This window comes from Haemaphysalis longicornis, unplaced genomic scaffold, assembly GCF_048455015.1.
Source record: "Haemaphysalis longicornis isolate Haplotype H1 unplaced genomic scaffold, Haemaphysalis longicornis Haplotype H1 scaffold_3, whole genome shotgun sequence".
NCBI classification, from domain to species: domain Eukaryota; kingdom Metazoa; phylum Arthropoda; class Arachnida; order Ixodida; family Ixodidae; genus Haemaphysalis; species Haemaphysalis longicornis.
The window spans coordinates 125,909,116-125,923,496 of NW_027526335.1; the positions used below are offsets into that span (position 1 = coordinate 125,909,116).

Genomic DNA, 14,381 nt, shown 5'->3' on the forward strand with positions numbered 1-14,381 from the left:
CTAACTTTTATATCACGCATGTAATTTGGCCTGTAGAGTTAGCAAAGCACGAGCTACGCACTTTGGGTAGAGTTTAAATTGTATTTTCATATGCGCAAGAGCGAAGAACGTGTAGTGTTAATAACGGGATGAATTAAATGTGCATTGTTGTGCGGGTCATTCAAGGGGCCATGCAGACATAACACAACTTTGGGTTTATTCAAAAGATTGCCTCGCTAGAATCATACTGACGCCACTTTTAACGTAAACTTCACTCAAGTAAGCCATAGAATTAGGAAAAAAGCAAATGGCCATGCGACCCACTAGCTATTTTCCCGCAACAGAACCTATGATGTCATATGTACAGCTCTCCGATTGGCTGAGGCCGGCAAAAGCAAACGCAAATTACGCAGGGCTTATGCCGAGTGAGCTATTTGCGCTTAAATTGAGGGCACATTCTTTTTATAGCCATAATAATTCTGCGGTAAACAGCGGAAGTTACGAAAGTACACGTAAACGTACAAGCACCGATGCGTACTGCTGTTTGTACTGCGCAAACTATGCTTGTTTTAGCTGCACATCAGTCGGGCGCTTTGGGGTTGTCTCAGACGACACTGGCTGATTTGCGTAATCGACTATGTCTTACGTGACCATCTTTGTTGAGAAAACACCGTGTTTCTCGAAACGAATATTTTCTGCCTTAACAAAAACCAGCCAAATGCAAATACGGAAAAAAAGCAAAAGCAGAAAACGGCCCGGAGCAGTATGGGGGCGCCAAGGAGGTTGTATAAAACTTCTGGAGTGGAGACGGCTCTCGAAAACTGACGCCGGCGGCCGCCATCTTGCCTTGGGCAAAAAACTCGCTCCGGCGTAGCAGTAGTACCACATGGGTCGCGTTCTGCTGGCTCCCAGCTGCACGTCTGGCGGTGTTGCGCGCTCGGACGTGTGCATTTATGACTTAGTTTGTCGTGAATATTTTTTGGACGCTACAAAGGTGCCGAAATCAGCAATGGTGTGCTCGTGTGTCGCATTCGGCTGCGACAATCGCGGGAAGAAGACACCGGGGATCACCTTGGGCTCTGTTCGTTTTGTGTCTCGCGAGTACTATATGTATACAACGTTATAAGTGAACACTTGCCCACTATTTTTGCAGTATGTTGCCGATCTACCTACTTGTTAACGCTGTTATGCAAATGTTTTCCCTCGTAGTTGCTGTGGTCAGTAGTCTGACTGCGCGAAATCACTTATTTGTTTAATACTATTAGGCAAACATGTGACGTACGATTAAACAAACTTGAACATTTGTCCATACGATTAAACAATGTCATTAGTCTGGAAGAAGAAATTGCGGCACACATGATGTGTCCCGCAATTTATACTTCCACACTAATTTATATGCAGAGTGTTTGCTCTGATATATCGGGTGATAAAAATTAAGTCGACAGGTTTTTTTTTTAATTAGGCGCCTAGATTTACGGGGCGACCACCTCTACAATGAGGTTATGCGCCCTGGGGGACACATAATTAGGTGTAATTATCGATGTCGGTGGCTTACTTGCATTTACTAATTTACTTTTTATTGGCTGCACCAAACAGGCATGTTTGTATTGAAAAGTTAGGCGCAATCGGGTTTCTACGCAGTTTCATCAGGCAGAATTCTTCTAGCGCATGCGAAGTGCGAAGTTTAATCGCCGTTCGCATGATTACGCATGTAGCAAGAGTGCGAAGACCGGCGCAAGGCTCCTCCCTTTTGTTCTGTGTTTCATTAGCGGTTCCAAGTACTGCAGATTGCCACAACGCCAGCCAAGACGGAAACGGTGCCTGTTATCACGTTTGCCTACGCCTCCATACCGTTTTCAAACTAAATAAAGACCGTTCACAGCAGGCACGTTAGAAAAGTGGGGGAGAGAGAGTGGGGGGGGGGGGAGGGGGGGGCTGCACTTCGAGATATCGTACTCCGTACTCCGAGATATCGAACTTCGCAGTTCGATATCTCGGAGTACGGAGGAGCTAGAAGATTTCTGTCAAATGACACTGCGTAGAAACACGATTGCGCCTAACCTTTCAAAACAGTGCCTGCTTATTGCAGCCACTAAAAATATATTATTCAGTTTTAGTTAATTAAACCACCGCCATCAATAGTTCCCACCTCCATCTGCACGAGAACGTGTTGCTGAGCGTGGTGGTTGAGGTCTACAAACATACTGAGTGGCGCAAATACATAACACACAAGAAAGAAGACAGAAGACACGGACAGAAGACAGTTTCTTTCTTGTGTGTCGTGTATTTGCGCCACTCAGTAGGTTTGTAGACCTCCATCTGTTTCCCCCTGGGCGCATAACATCACTGTAGAGGTGGTTTTTACGTACATTTAAGCGGGTAATTATAATAACACCTGTCGAATTAGGTTTAATTACCCTGCATAGTAACTGAGAGAAACCAAGGCAGTGCCATCTAATATTTAATTTGCGCTCAGCCCGCCTTACGCGATTACTCGTACGGTTTTGATTGGAGGTTAATGGTAAAGGCGAGGTTAGCCGAACCATTTCGCTTAGCTTTGTACAATTCATTGATGCAATGGTCTCCCGCGGTCTTCGTCTCCGTGGTTTTTTTTTTTTTTTTTTTTTACCAACAACAGGCTCTACTCGCGTGCGAACGTACGCGGTTAGCGAGGCTGTGAACGCCAATAGTAACCTCCTGGGCGCAGTTTTCTTTTCAAAAGCGGGTTGAGCGCGTGCGAATGTGCGTGCTTAACGAAGTTTGAGTAACCTCCGGAAAAAAGTAAGAAGAAGAAACAGCGCGAGGGAGACACGGACATGAGATGAATATGTCAAATGCAGGTAGTACATCACGCTTTTGTAACCATACGTAACATATGTAACGCCCTTGTCGCAGGTTTCCTAAAAATGAAGCGCTTCGTTTTGCGTGAGAGCGTGTAGTAGGCGAGATAAGCCGAGAGAAGGTCAGCCGAGAAGCCGAGAGACGGCGACTGACTGTGTTTAATTCATTTTAAGCGACATTTCTTAAAATTGTCTCATGCTTTCTGTGAAGTGCACCTATGATATTGCCGCGAACCATACATTGGGTTTGTTTATTTGTGTTTTGCTTTTACCGCCCGGCTGCGCCGGTCTGTGTTATCTCTGCGCCAAGGGAAGCGCGTGTTCCATTCTTTCTTTCTGTGCCGCATGTGTTATCTGTTGTGATAGGGAGAGCATTCCGATCTAACGTGAACAGCCCAGAATAATCTTCTTGGATCTACTATGTTCTCGATGCGAATCGACGTTTCGAGAACCACGCGCGCCAAAAGATAAAAAGCCTGCAGTGCGGACGCCGGGGCATTCGATTCGACGTCACTCGCCTGTGCAAGTCACTTTGTTGACCGCTGCTTCGCCGCCTCTGTATTCTTTTGAGTTGTTAGGGGAGCACAAGTTCGCTCCAATAAACGTGTTTCTCATTCAACACCACTGCATCGTCCTTGTCTTCGTGACATCTGGTGGAGGTGCTGGGTACGCACCCTTCATGCCCACTACAACCTCGAAAAGCCGCCAAGCCAGTCCAACAAGAGCCAGCCCCCGCCTGCAAGATTTACCGCCCGAGTTCGGTCTTCTGCCAGAAGGGCCCAAGAGAAGGAACGCTGCAACCAACACCATGGTGCAAGAAACAACGTCGCCAATCATCCTGCAGCAGCCCCGAGAACCGCCATCGTTCCGGGGAGCCCCCGCTGAAGACCCCGAAGAATGGTTGGAGAAGTTGGAGCGCGTCCGCATCTTCAACAGGTGGGACGATGAAGAAACGTTCCGGCATGTCTTCTTTTACTTAGAAGATGCTGCTCGAACTTGGTTCGACAACCATGAGAGCTCTTTGACCGACTGGACTCAATTCAAGAGGGAGTTCCTTAAGACTTTCACTACCGTGGTGAGAAAAGAGCGAGCTGCGCTTTTGCTTGAAACTCGAACGCAGCACCCCAACGAAGGAGTCGTGATTTTCGTTGAGGAGATGAAGCGACTTTTTCGTCGTGCGGACCCTGAAATGACCGAGGAAAAGAAGCTCAGGTTTCTAATGCGAGGAGTGAAGCAAGAGCTTTTTGCTTGTCTAGTCCGTAACCCTCCGAAGACAGTGGCCGAATTCGCGTCTGAGGCGGCCGCGATGGAGAAGACGCTAGAAATTCGAACCAGGCAGTACGACCGCCCCGTCAACGCGCTGTTCTCGGAGACCATCGGTGCTGCAAATGGAAGCTCCGATACATTGCGAGAGACCATCCGAGCAGTGGTCAGGGAGGAGCTTCGGAAGCTTTTTCCAACGACGCCGCAACCTCAAGTGGCTTCCCTGACCGACGTAATCCGAGAAGAAGTCCAAAACGCACTGGGAACTTCTACGCCGTCGGAAGCACCCCGCGAACCACAAGCCATGACCTACTCCTCGGCTGTTCGTCAACCCCGCCCTGCTCCAACCCGTCGTCAAGAGGCTGAGCCATACCGCCGTCCAACGCCGCCCGCCCGACGCCCTGTAGACCAATACCAGACGCCAAGGAAGACCGACGTGTGGCGAACGCCCGATAATCGCCCGCTGTGCTACCACTGCGGAGAGGCCGACCACATCTACCGTCGCTGTCCCTACAAGAGGCTCGGTTTGCGAGGGTTCTCCGTCGACGCCCCACGCCCCCGATACGGCCAGCGCCCTGCTGAGATCGAAGAATACCTCTCCAACACCAACCGAGGACCAGCCCGCTTCAACCGTTCACCGTCGCCCTACCCGTCTCAGTCACCAAACCGCCGCAGCACTGCTGACTTCTCACGTGGAAGGTCCCCCAGCCCACGCGGGGGAAACTAAAAGCAGCAACTTCGGGAGGTAAAGTTGCACAACGGCGGAAAAATGAAAACCCTCCAACGACGCAGCGACTAGCTGAAGACCATCATTCACGACATGCCCTCATCCCGACGACCCGACCTAGCCCTAACGAGACTCCTGAACACGACGACAGCTACACGGCGCGACGCGTACCCGACCTGACCAAGACGTCCGTTGAGAAGACGACGACAACGACGATGCACAGTGCCCGACCATCAACACGTACAAGCAGAGATACGACGCCCCGACGAACCCGCAACTCGAGGACGACTGCATCTGACGTCAAGGTGTCCATCGACGGCTTTGACGTAGTCGCCCTCGTAGACACGGGAGCTGACTATTCGGTAATGAGCGGACCATTTGCGTCTAAACTGAAGAAAGTTATGACCAGATGGGACGGTCCGAACATACGCACAGCAGGAGGCCACCTCGTGACGCCAAGTGGAACGTGCACATCGCGCGTCACCATAGACGGCACAACGTACCCTGCGGCGTTCGTCGTTCTGCCTAACTGCTCCCGCGACGTAATTCTCGGAATGGACTTTTTGACGGACAACGGCGCAATAATTGATCTGCAGACCAAGTCGATAACATTTTCCTCCAATCACTCCACGACGCCGCAGCCGAACCCCGATCACCGTGCTGCTGTCAGGATCGCCGACGATCACATCACCCTGCCACCCCGCGCAAGCTTGATGATCGCCGTCTACTGTGAGGATGCTGCTTCTGACATCGACGCTATCGTAGAAAGTGATCGAAGGTTGCTTCTCGACCGCGGTGTCTCCGTCGCAAGAGGCATTGCGCACTTTAAGCAACGCCAATCTCACGTTTTGGTCACTAATTTCACCGAAGAGTACCAGCATTTAAACAAGGGAGCTGCAATTGCGTTCCTCGAAGAAACGAAAGAAGCAAGTGATGTGATCGCAGTCGCCGACTTTGAACGCACACCCGTAGAAACATTCAAGCTCCCGCAGCCATTCGACGTGAATCCGGCGCTACCGCAAGAACAACGGAAAAAATTATTGGCTTTGCTGCGTCGCTATAGCGAATGTTTTTCGTCGAGCGCAAAACTACGTCAGACCCCTCTAGCGAAGCACCGAATAATAACCGAGGATGGAGCCCGACCTACCCGACAGTCACCGTACCGCGTCTCTTCACACGAACGGGAAGCCATCCGGACTCAAGTCGACGACATGCTGAGCGATGACATTATACAGCCATCGAAAAGCCCCTGGGCTGCGCCCGTCGTACTCGTAAAGAAAAAAGACGGCACATTAAGGTTTTGCGTTGACTACCGGCGACTGAACAAAATCACGAAAAAGGACGTGTACCCCCTCCCCCGAATCGACGACGCCCTCGACCACCTCTGCCACGCGAAGTACTTCTCATCGATGGACCTGAAGACCGGCTACTGGCAAATTGAAGTGGACGAGAGAGACCGAGAGAAGACTGCATTTATAACCCCAGACGGCCTATACGAGTTCAAGGTGATGCCGTTTGGGCTGTGCACAGCACCAGCGACGTTTCAAAGAGTCATGGACACTGTGCTAGCTGGCCTTAAGTGGCACACCTGCCTCGTATACCTCGACGACGTAGTGGTATTCGCCCGGACTTTCGACGAACACCTTGCAAGGTTGGAGTCTGTACTCGAGGCCATTCGTACGTCGGGGTTGACGCTGAAGCCTGAAAAGTGCCGTTTCGCATACGGGGAACTCAAGTTCTTGGGCCACGTCGTCAACGCCGCGGGAGTCCTACCTGACCCGGCAAAAACTTCAGCTATCGCGAACTTCCCTAGGCCGAAAGACAAGAAGGGCGTGCGGAGATTTCTCGGGCTGTGCGCATACTACCGGCGCTTCGTCGCAAACTTCGCACGCATTGCAGAGCCACTCACGCGCTTGACGAAAGATAGCACCCCTTTCAGCTGGAAAAACGACCAAGAAAAAGCATTCGGCGAGCTGCAAAAACGCCTGCAAAGCCCGCCAGTGCTCGCTCATTTCGACGGAAATGCCGAAACGGAAATGCATACGGACGCCAGTGATATAGGCTTGGGTGCCGTCCTTGTCTAAAAGCAAAACACAAATAAACAAACCCAATGTATGGTTCGCGGCAATATGGACTGTGCACCCTGAATAAGCCAACAGCTTGAACCAGCTTAAGGGTACTCCTTATACATTTTGTAAAATACAAGAAAAAGCTAGAAATGGCAGAGATGAACTAAAACAGAAAATTGTAAAGTGTGGGCCGCATAGTAACTCAGCATGCTCCTTATTTTAGCTTTGTGCATGCGCAATCAATGGGGATTAATTTTGACCACCGTATTAATTTTGACCACCTGGGATCTTTAACGTGCGCTGAAATCTGGAACACACGGGTGTTTTCGCTTTTTGCCTCCAGCAGAATAGCGGCCGCCGCGGCCGGGAATCGAACCCCCGTCCTTAAGCTCAGCTGCACAGTGCCACTGCCACTGAGCCACCGCGGCGGGTTTTATTAAAACGAAAGCACGAGTGATCTTTTTAGCACAGAACTAGAACAGAACCATGGTTCTTCACCACCCAAGTACACGCAAACGCTAATTTGCTGCTCGAATCACGTCATTAGTTTATGCGAAAGGCGAAATTAAGGCTGCCGTCAAATAACCTCATCGAACAATCCAGCTTGTCTATCGGTATTTGCCATGAACACCGAAAAATTTCCCCGCATTTCCCCGAGGGGGAGAATGTGAAAGTGCGAATGCACGGTTGTCGGCCCGCTTGCGGCGCTTGCGCTCGGCCCCCGCAGCCCACCGACTCACCGCCTTCTCTTCCATCTCTTCCATCGGGTTTGTAGTATCACGTGTACACCACGCAGTTATCAAGCCGCTATAACGCCGCTGAGTCGCCAACGCACGCCGCTGACGACGTAGTTTGAATGCGTTAAAGATATAAGGCGCGTTACTGACACCGATATAAGCGTCACTTCCGTGGCTTATTCGGTAGAGCGTCGGGCTGCGGCCCACAAAGTCCTCGGATCGAAACCTGGCGCCGGATGCTGTTTCTTTTTTAAATATAGAGGAGCACTGCGGACGCCGACGCCGCCGGCGGTGGATGGTTTGGGGTCGCTTATAAAGTGCATTCGCACTTAAAAAAACGTGGAAGCTCTTCAGCGTCCCTGCCAACTCCGCGCCCTTTCTGCCCAAGGCAATATGGCCGCCGACCGGTTTCGCCGGCTTCACCTCCCCGCGTTGCCGGCTATGGAAGGCCTCCACTCCAGAAGTTTTATACAACCTCCTTGGGTGGCGCCATCTAGGAGGACTGACGGTAAAGAAGGATCGGCAGGCGCACTGTTTCGCTTGAATACCTGTTCTTGTGGCGCCATTGCAGACGACCCGAAAACACATGACTTGGCGAGAGAATCAAAATTTTAAGTTAAATTGATTATTTTTTTCTCAGTGAATAAAGCACCGTTTGCTTCCAGACAAGCGCTGTGGGCAGTATAAAACATGAAATCTTTCCAGTAAAACGAACTTTCATTTTGCCTGCATTACCCCTTCAAAGAGTGGCATTTGTTTTTGCGTGGATTGGGTTGTTTAGAAGGCGAGACGTTTAAACCGTTTAAGCTTGCCTTGAATGTGGGAATGTTCAAGTTATTATATTACAAGAAGATATTACAAGAAGATATTACAAGAAGATATTACAAGAAGATATTACAAGAAGATATTACACACATTGCGATTTTGAAGGTTCGGGTGCCGTTGGGTTAAAATTACATCATGGTAAATGCCCAACAAATTTATTTAAATGACAGACGAGTAAGAATAAATTTCTGTATAAAATAAAATGTTGCAGCTAAATAAAGCAATGTGAATGCCCTTGGTTCGTCAAAAGTGAGAAATTGGTTTTACCTTCATTAAAATGCGACAACAGTGCAGGAGCCCGTGCGTTAAGACACACCACTGCAGCGACCGGCTGTCAAGTGGTGGATTCCAGTGACAGCCGCGTTCGGACAAACTGAACTTCTTTGATTGATTGTAGGGTTTAACGCGCCGACGCTACGCAGGTGATGAGGCGCGCCGTAATGGAGGGCTTTGGATTAATTTTTACTACCTGGGGATCTTTAACGTGCGCCCAAATCTCGCACACACGGGTGTTTTGCTTTTCGCCTCCATCAGAAAAGTGGCCACCGCTGCCTGGAATCGAACCCGCGACCTCGTGCTCAGCAGCGCAACACCTTAGCCACTGAGCCACCGCGGCGGGTAAACTGAACTTCGTACGTTTTGGTTACGCAAGGAAGAATTTCGTCTTTAAAAACGCCGCCGACACCGGCGTGGTAGCTTGGCACCGCCAGCTGCGAAGCGGATTCATTACCGACAATGCCAAGACGCCTGGTGTTACCGAAGGATATGTACTTGTAAGGGAGCATAGTTGAAACACTGTTGTAACGAAGCGCTTCCTGTGTTTACGCTAAAAAGTATTCAATGTTTCGGCTAGTGCACTACATCGATCACTTGTCCTTCACGTGAGCTTCAGAAAGTTTCTGACCGTAAATCACGCTATTTTCACATTCGGTGCACGGCCTCAACATCTTTCGGGAAGAGCTGAAGAAAGACTTAAGATCAGAGAAACGCCCTCATAAAGATTTTCTGAGCCAATATTGCTGAAAGTTTGTTCAAAGATCTAACTTGATCAAGGTACACTTTTGGTATTCCTTTCGCGAAAAGCTTTATTTTCGAGCAGTGGACTGCTTCCCTGACCAACCCAGACCAGGATATCCAGCTCAAACTGATGACTTCAGCACGGACGGCCAGCCGAAGTCAAGGCATCCCGGACTAGGGATGCCTTCTACGGGGCGAGGCCCACACATCAGCCTCTCAGTCTCTGCTCGATAAACAGGAATATTTATTTTTTCTGGAGTGTCAGCAAACCCCATCCCTCACCCCAAATCCTCACCCAACGTACGAGCAGTGGGCGGGCCAGCTGGCCAGCTCCGAACTCTCAGTCCAGCGTAGCCTGGTGGAGAGGGCTAGGGCAGCCAGCGCGGTCCAGGGCTTCCCGGACTGCGGGAGCCCCCCAACCTGGCGGGCGTCCAACCATCAGCGCCTGAAGCTCGTCTTAATGAAGTTTATCCACTACAATCCACTTCTCTCTCTCTCTTCTTTAAAAGAACGGCCTGTAAGCACTATCATCACCAGCATTCCTTTCGAAATGAACATCATTTTACAGAACAGCGCTGTGATACACTACTGCAGGAACAGATTTTTTTTTATCTTGAAAATATAGCGCAAGTCAGAAATACAAATCATCTTCAACGTGCCGAAGCTACATCTGGGGAACTAGGCAGGACGTAGAGGAGACCTATTGACTACTTTCGACCACCTGAGGTTCTCGGGCGTGCGCCAAAATCTCGCCAAAGGGTTGTTCACTGATTTGTTACTTAGCGTTCACCTTTATAAAGACATCGGTTCATTCGTTTAGCTTTTTCACTTCCACAACAACAAAAAATGGCATGGGCGTTGTCCATATGATTCGGAAGACCTGGCGTTTTGACCTTCCACTACGGATGATACCGAAAAGATTCGGGGAGCGCAAAGCGTAAAATAAAACGTAGGGAACAGGCACCCAACTACAGAGAAGGCTAATACGCAGAAAGAAGTGTGATGAAGTGAAGGCGACTGCGTTTATATGTTGCTAAAAAAAAGCTACAGACAATTCTTCTGTGCACTTAGCTAAAATTACTTATCATCAGAGAAAGCCATATAATACTTCCGCATTCCAAGCGTGGAAGCAGACTTCCGTTTTCGAAGGATTGTCTTTCTTTGGTGCCTCCACATCCACCAGAAGTAAAAACACCGCTGCTTTCATACGCTGATTAAGTGAACGCCGCGAAACGGAACTTGGAATTAAAAGTAGACGACAGATTTTAAAATACGCAATAAATAAATAATTGGCTAGAGCGAAACATTAATCTACATAACGAGCGGTTAACAGCCCATCTGTAGCATGTGTGCCGGCTGTTTTTAGAAGTCGTTGCAAAAGGTGCCACAAAATTGGATTTAGATTCCGATCGATGGCAGAAGGTAAACATCACGGTGTGCATTAACGGTGCGTGCAGGTCGCTCGGCAGATGCGTGCTTTATAATGCAATTCAAAAAATTCCAGACGCACCAAGGACGCCGAAATAGAAATTGTTGAAGAGCGAAACAACTGACGTTGCCTCACCCATCTATGTAGTTTTGTTTGTTATACCCTCCCTCTCCCCCACCCAACTGTAACGCCTCAGGCGGTGTGGCTGTTGTGTAAATAAACAAAACAAGAACTGGTCGTCAACACACAATCCGGCGCCCTCTTTTCTAACCCCTGGCCTCTCCCTGCCTATCCTTTGGCAGGGTTTGAGGCTGTTATCGATCGGCAACAACCCTCTTCAGTACACGCACACCCGCTCAATAGGTATCAGGAGCGAAAAAATGCCGAAAAAAACAAAAACAAATAGAGCAGGCGATTCGTCGAACGCACACAACCAGTGTTGTGCGGCGAGTGAATTCGCTTTCACTGCCGGCTACAATATGAACACTTCCCTCCGGGTGGAGTTGTTTGTGTGAATATGTCGAGCCTGCAGGCGAAAATGAAGAACCCTGGTACGACACCGAATGTGCACAGTACACGCATGATTGATGATGACCGTCCTGACGGCAGTAACCACTTCCACGACGTTCCAATTGTGAAGCGGTACATCGAAGACAAGACAAAATACGACAAGGAAAGGCGAAAGGTAACACCAGCATTTCGCAAAAAAAGGAACTTATCTAAAAAGAAATAAAGTTCAGCAATGGGCATTTTGAAATACGACGCCGGCACAAGAAGGTGGCTGGTGTAGCGGTGTACGACGTTTTATGCGGAACAGCCGGAAAGGGAGCATTGCCTTTTTTGTCATTCCATTTTTGTCCGCGCAAAACGAAGTTTGCGGAAGAGCGTTGAGAAGTGAGGACTAAGCCGAAAAATACGCACTCGCTTGCTGCATTATTGGCAATTTATGCAGAATCCGCCAGAATGGGGGTTGGGGGAGGGGGGGGGGTGAATTGGCAACGAAACGGCTGCGTGTACGCGGGAAGAATACACGACATCGTCATCTGCACCGACGTCTCGCTGCGATAAATGTTGGCTTGCGGCTGCTCGGTGAATGCAAAAGAGTCAGCGGTGTGGGTTTTTTTTCCCACTAGTAGCATGTCGAATGAAACTATGGCAGTTTTTACGTCTACAGTTGAAAAAGTATTACAGTCTTTTTTTAACCGTTCGATATCAGTACCGACTTTTTGAAGACACAATAAATGCATCTAGATTTTTTTTTACTACGAGTGTAGCTTTAAACACATAAAATTCGATCACATTTAGTTTGGTTTGTACACGTGTGGTATGTAAATGTTGATCACGCAACATGCAGCCAATATATAATAGCACCCTTGTGTAGGGGCTGTTTAGCTTAGAAAACGTGGCCTCCCCCGACACCCCCCTCTTGGATGAGTGTCATTGATAAAGCACTTGTTCTCCTGATACCCAAACTCCCTCTCTAGACAAGCGGCCTCAGAATGCTATGCATTAGTACACAATTCTTCGAAGTTCTTGCCGAGTTGTTATGCACCCGATTCTTTTGTTTCTCTTTTTCTGAAGTGCACGCTACGGAACTCGTCGAAGCAGACGGGAATGGATCGCGCATGGAATGTTTCTATTTATTTATTTATTTATTTATTTATTTATTTATTTATTTATTTATTTATTTATTTATTTATTTATTTATTTATTTATTTATTTATTTATTTATTTATTTATTTATTTATTTATTTATTTATTTATTTATTTATTTATTTATTTATTTATTTATTTATTTATTTATTTATTTATTTATTTATTTATTTATTTATTTATTTATTTATTTATTTATTTATTTATTTATTTATTTATTTATTTATTTATTTATTTATTTATTTATTTATTTATTTATTTATTTATTTATTTATTTATTTATTTATTTATTTATTTATTTATTTATTTATTTATTTATTTATTTTTATTCGCGCTAGGGAACGCTTTGCCCTAAGCGGGAATTGAGCGCGTGAGCAGTGCAGAAAAATTATACCCTGTATTTTTCTGGCTGCTTTTCCGCTGTCTGCCACGGCGCAATCCTCGTCCCTGACAGGTCATGTTTGTGCATCATATATTCATATTTTCTATCCCCTCTTCTCCCCCCCCCCCCCCCCTGGTATCCTCATCCGTTTTAGTTACATCTACGGCTTTAAAGTTTATTTTCTGCTTCTTATACTTGAGTCCCCTCCCGTCACGTGAATTCGGATGCATGCAGCCACATTTCAGTGAACGTATCAAACCGTTTTGCCCTTATATCCCCTTAGTCCACATCGGTCAGATTATTTACCGGTAACTCTGTTTCGCATCTCCTCATTTCTGAACTTCCCAGCCGCTGTACGCTTGAACACCAAACAGCCGGCCCTTCAGTGACTGTTGCTTTCCCTTCTGGTACCGCAAGCCGGGGCCGGATGTATCTCTAACGATGTTTCAGCTTCCGTTTCTACCTCTGGCTTATAGTGTTCTTCGTTTCACATCTCTTCCTTTTGTCGTTTTGGCTGCCTCCCTTCCTCGACTGAGGCCTGTATACCTTCTCCTCTTATTTTATTATTGTGTGCCCACGCTTCTAATGTAGAGCTACCTATATATTTTAGCGGCTGCTTACTGTGTCTCATAGCTCTCAATGTCTCCTAAAAATTGTACATAAATTTAAAAATTGTCTTCCAATACGTGCGGTTCGTAAAGCGTTTCGCTTCCCTGGCAGATTTTTTTATGGAGCCAGAACTCGCTATGAGCGGAAAAACTGGGATAGTTTTAGACGTCTTAGTTCACATTGGACTACACAGGGTGGACTTTGTGCTTCGTATGGTTATTCTTTTTTCTTTTTTTTCTCACCAGTGACGTCAATTTATTACAGAGGTTGAACGCATAAACTTTGCCAATAATGCTACTTTGTGTTGTCACAAGGGATTACACTGTTCAGGTGCAGCTTTCTGGATCATCGTAGCTTCATCAGCAGCGACTGCTCTGCAGTTATTTCATCTAACTTTGAGGGCAACCGCTTACATTGTGCACAGTTTCAAGATTAACTGGATGCTCTACCATGCTCCAGTGCCATGGAAACGATGCCGTTTAAACGTTTGGGTGGCAACTTCTGACAATGACTCACACAAAAGCTACTACAGACTTCTTAAGAGGGTTTTGCAATGCTTACACCCCAGTCAACTTCTCCTCTCTGCTCTTAATTCTTGCGCTTGCTCTCTTTTCTGCGATGATAGTCCGGGTTCCTGAGCCATGGGCCTTACGAGAAAGATAGCAAGGGATGAGTTTTTTTTTCTGTGTCTCGAACCGAAAGAAATCCCGGGCCATTTCCAAGAACGTGAAACACGGGGATGGGCGAAGCATGCAGTGTATACTTGTATTCTTGGCGCCTTGGCGTTTTTGCAAACGGAGATGAAACTGTTGGAGGGTAGAGGCATACGGCTTAGCTGTAAAAGTCTCTTG

The 14,381-nt window shown here is 47.6% G+C and overlaps 1 protein-coding gene across 1 annotated transcript in view; it reads right to left on the bottom strand.

The window, feature by feature from the left end:
* The window catches only part of Sh (Potassium voltage-gated channel protein Shaker), a 621,315-nt gene that overhangs the window by 385,820 nt on the left and 221,114 nt on the right, over positions 1 to 14,381 (bottom strand). The window lies entirely within an intron of this gene.